This window comes from Centruroides sculpturatus, unplaced genomic scaffold, assembly GCF_000671375.1.
Source record: "Centruroides sculpturatus isolate CEXI.00-Female unplaced genomic scaffold, Cexi_2.0 scaffold260, whole genome shotgun sequence".
NCBI lineage: Eukaryota > Metazoa > Arthropoda > Arachnida > Scorpiones > Buthidae > Centruroides > Centruroides sculpturatus.
The window spans coordinates 477140-482351 of NW_019384427.1; the positions used below are offsets into that span (position 1 = coordinate 477140).

General features: G+C 32.0%; 1 non-coding gene across 1 annotated transcript; it reads left to right on the top strand.

Moving 5' to 3' along the window:
• The first annotated feature begins 238 nt into the window (after positions 1-238).
• On the top strand, positions 239-311 carry Trnak-uuu. The gene has a single exon. It is a non-coding gene; the product is annotated as a tRNA-Lys (tRNA).
• The last annotated feature ends 4901 nt before the right edge of the window (positions 312-5212 follow it).

Below are 5212 nucleotides of genomic sequence, written 5' to 3' on the forward strand. Positions count from 1 at the left end.
TGACATATAAATCAATTTGTTCTTAATATATTCCATATTACAAATATATATATCATTGTTTTTTGGTGATATGACGCATTGTTATGAATATAAATCACAGAATATGTTCTAAGTATTCGTTTGATAAATGTAAAATCTATAAAAATTAGCATTTTATGAAGTAAATAACATAAATTATATATGTATTCAGACACTATTCATTACTATTAATAGGTTTATAAGAAGGGGTTGTTTCCGTGCCCGGATAGCTCAGTCGGTAGAGCGTTAGGCTTTTAACCTAACGGTCCAGGGTTCGAGTCCCTGTTCGGGCGTTAGTTTTTTCCTCCCTCGATTTTTTTTTACTTTTAAAATTCTTTAAATTATGTTACAGTAATTTTTCTACTTGATTTTTTTAAATTAATGACGTTAACGTTTTAAAATTAAATTTATCTATATTTGTATATGTAAATACAATTAAACATTATACTAAATATCAATTTAAATAAAACATTAAAAAAAATAGAAAGTTAATTTTTTTATTATTATTTTTTTGTTTTATTTAACAGTTAAATTAGCACGATATTATTTTAAAATTATATTTACTTCATTATTCGTTAGATGGCGCCACGTGTTATTAAATTGGTAAAGTTAATCCTGTATTCACCTGTATTGATAAACTAATATAAAACTTTTTTAAAATGATTAATTTATAAAAAAACAATTTGTGTTTAATAATATATTGAATTAGGAAGGTTTTTAAATGTTTCTAATCGTATTTATTGTAAAAAGTTTTAGTGGAGAATGGCAAATTGTACGGTTGATTGATTAATACTGTATATCAGGTATGCAGACTATTCAACTGTTACTTCCGATCTGACTGTTACCCTATTCCTTTCACATTGCCAAACTAAGTGGTTTAGTTCACTCCGGCCATTACCTCTTCATCAGTAATGGATGAAAGATAGAACATGTACAGAAGTAGGAATTCGTGTTACTGCTTTGCTCCTTCTTCCTAACACCTATAGAATATTGCAACTTAGCAGAATTTCTTTTATATTTAAATAATATATAAATGNGTGAAATACGATCTATATATATATACAGCAGACACTTTATTTATAAGATGTGGATCTGAATATTTATGTTCTAAATATTTTAGATATAACTTGATATTTATAAATAAAAAAAAAGTGATGACTAAACTAGTTTGAGATCTTTTCTAAAGTCGAATTCTTAAAATGGTTCTAAGCTATTATAGATCTATCTTGTATTAGAGATCAATGAGGTTTATGTTCAGGACAAGACGTATCGATTGCAATTTTAAAGCCAATATTTTTCAACAGCAGTAAGCTATAAAGTCAACGATTTGTATTCCCAGGTTCGGTTTGAGTTTGAAATTAAAGAAACCGATTGGGAATAGAAAGATTGAAGTTTTGAGTGATGTGTAAACCAATGAAACTAATCGAAATTTACTGAGAAGATTAATCTTGTTCAACTTATTTTTTATTTTTATTTTTAATCTAAAAAGCAATGAGAGAAACATTATAAACAAAGTAAGAAATTATAGAATGATTAATTATATTTATACATCTAATCTTAGGGTATAATTTATCAAGATGTTCGTCTTGTTTATTGCGGTCAAAAAAAAGTTATATAATACAGAAATCCTTCAATATAACATGTTTCGAAGAATGGTCTTAATTGAAGAGTATAAAAATAATAAAAAAGTAATCTAATTGATCTATTTCAATTTAAAAATTTTTACAAAAATTGCCGAAAATACAAATCATGTCAAGCATAAAGATCATTAGTTCCATATCCGAAAAGTAAGATTCAAGCGAAGAATCAATAAACGATTATCAAACTTTTCGGATCAAAAGAGCCAAGACAAATCGAACATAGAAGATTTGTCCCCAATCTTCTCGCCTCTAACGACAGATTATTGGTGGGGGGAAGTGTAATTTCTTCCCCAAATAGGGTCTAGGAGTAATGACACCGTAGAGGGATGAAATGAGCAGTAAGCAGCTCGCGGGAACAGGTCATCAAAACCCAACCTATAGCCTTAGAAGAGTGCTAAGAGGGGAACCCCTGGCGGCACCCACTAGTACATCACCTAGAATCAGAATTAATAGCCCTGTCGGTGATAAGGGAAATAGGTTGAGATTATGATGTACCCCCGGCTGATAGTGGCAAAGGTACAGTTTGTCGTCTTTACTACATTCTAATCCCTTTGGGCTATATTGGAAAAGGAAGAACATCGATAAGGTGGGGAAATGATCTAATAGCGCAATGTTTGGATCGCGCCAGGTAATTCTCGGAATGGCACAAGTCGTTTACTGCAAGTCGAGACCCACAATAAGTTTTCAAACTACTCCAGACTAACACCAGAGAATCATTTGAATGAGAGTAAGAGAGAGCACTCAAGAGATAGCGGTAAGGAAAATCAATTCGCGACATTTTATATATATATAAAAAAAAAATCAACAAAGCTACCAGATTAAATTTAAAATTATGTTATATTCTAGATAGAAATTTTGAAGAAATTCTCAAATTCAACTGCGGATGAATTACCTAAAGCATCGTTTCTGAACTGTAAAGAGCCTCGGGGTCTAGAATAAGAGATAGGAAAGGACGAAGGTTTATACTTAAACTTCCATTGCTCGTATGCATTTCTATACCAAAAAGATTTAGAAATGTTGTGGAGAAGTATTATTTAGAATTGAAACTTACTAAATACTGTTTAGTTATTATTTAATTTTTGATATAATTTCAATTCTTAATGAAAGTTTTTTTTTTTCGTTTCCATTTATTTCTAACTCTTTAAATTGTAAAGAAGAGAATAATCTTTAAATAAAAATAGATTACCCAAGGCATTTATGAACATTTCATTAACAATTTGAGAATTGGAGATAGATGCGGTTTCGCAAATTTCGTGCCTGGAGTAAATTTGAAGTCGTGCAAATTGTTATCCCAATTATTATCTGCATTACGTTTCGAAATGTTATTTCATCAGCTGTCATCGTTCTATAACCAATAAACAATAGGATCTTCATATATGTTTATTCATCAGTTGGAAGAGCTGAGACGAAATATATTGCTTAGGGGAAAGAATGCAAAAAATTTCTCTAAAAATACGTAGAAAAAAATAACATTCTTTCTCTGTATTTACCCAAGAAATTCCCATACAGTCGTTCTGTTTTTCGCAGAGAAATCATATCTTAGAGAAATTGAGGAAATATTTTTTTTTTGGATAAATATTACAAAAAATATTCAGGATTGGAATCTGAACGTCGCCATATCACCGTTTATCGACAGGATGGCACCCGGAAAAGCAGAACAATAGCAAATGTCTAACTAATTGCTGGAACTATCGGAACAGAGATATCCGCCGCTTTCTGGAAGTTGTATCGATGATATCTGCTGTAGCTGCTCCCGGCAACCTTCCTTCCTAGGACGTTCTGGCATCTGGTATCTTAGGTCGACCACTGATTAGATGAGACGGTGGTGAGTGATAGCATACTGTGGGAGTGAAATACGATCAGGATACGGTGACGAATCTCGCTCGACACAATTGCCAACGCTGGTGGGCATCATTAGATGTCTGAGCTCACTGTCAACATTGTCTAGCCAAAAATAAATCACTAGCAATGGCTATCTGGATAGGAGGAACTAACATCTTTGCCCGGAGCTTATGCTAGAATTATAGTTCTTCCATGATCTACCTTTGATCAATATGGTCAAGGAAATACTCATCTAATAAAAGCCATAATATATACAGCAGACACTTTATTTATAAGATGTGGATCTGAATATTTATGTTCTAAATATTTTAGATATAACTTGATATTTATAAATAAAAAAAAAGTGATGACTAAACTAGTTTGAGATCTTTTCTAAAGTCGAATTCTTAAAATGGTTCTAAGCTATTATAGATCTATCTTGTATTAGAGATCAATGAGGTTTATGTTCAGGACAAGACGTATCGATTGCAATTTTAAAGCCAATATTTTTCAACAGCAGTAAGCTATAAAGTCAACGATTTGTATTCCCAGGTTCGGTTTGAGTTTGAAATTAAAGAAACCGATTGGGAATAGAAAGATTGAAGTTTTGAGTGATGTGTAAACCAATGAAACTAATCGAAATTTACTGAGAAGATTAATCTTGTTCAACTTATTTTTTATTTTTATTTTTAATCTAAAAAGCAATGAGAGAAACATTATAAACAAAGTAAGAAATTATAGAATGATTAATTATATTTATACATCTAATCTTAGGGTATAATTTATCAAGATGTTCGTCTTGTTTATTGCGGTCAAAAAAAAGTTATATAATACAGAAATCCTTCAATATAACATGTTTCGAAGAATGGTCTTAATTGAAGAGTATAAAAATAATAAAAAAGTAATCTAATTGATCTATTTCAATTTAAAAATTTTTACAAAAATTGCCGAAAATACAAATCATGTCAAGCATAAAGATCATTAGTTCCATATCCGAAAAGTAAGATTCAAGCGAAGAATCAATAAACGATTATCAAACTTTTCGGATCAAAAGAGCCAAGACAAATCGAACATAGAAGATTTGTCCCCAATCTTCTCGCCTCTAACGACAGATTATTGGTGGGGGGAAGTGTAATTTCTTCCCCAAATAGGGTCTAGGAGTAATGACACCGTAGAGGGATGAAATGAGCAGTAAGCAGCTCGCGGGAACAGGTCATCAAAACCCAACCTATAGCCTTAGAAGAGTGCTAAGAGGGGAACCCCTGGCGGCACCCACTAGTACATCACCTAGAATCAGAATTAATAGCCCTGTCGGTGATAAGGGAAATAGGTTGAGATTATGATGTACCCCCGGCTGATAGTGGCAAAGGTACAGTTTGTCGTCTTTACTACATTCTAATCCCTTTGGGCTATATTGGAAAAGGAAGAACATCGATAAGGTGGGGAAATGATCTAATAGCGCAATGTTTGGATCGCGCCAGGTAATTCTCGGAATGGCACAAGTCGTTTACTGCAAGTCGAGACCCACAATAAGTTTTCAAACTACTCCAGACTAACACCAGAGAATCATTTGAATGAGAGTAAGAGAGAGCACTCAANAAATAAACGTTATTAAAGATACCAAACTGATCTATCTATCGACCGTGTCTTTGTTTTTAGACAGACGTTTTCTCCTTATAAAGTACATAATACAGATATTATAATCTATATAATTTCATTCTTAAGAACGATTT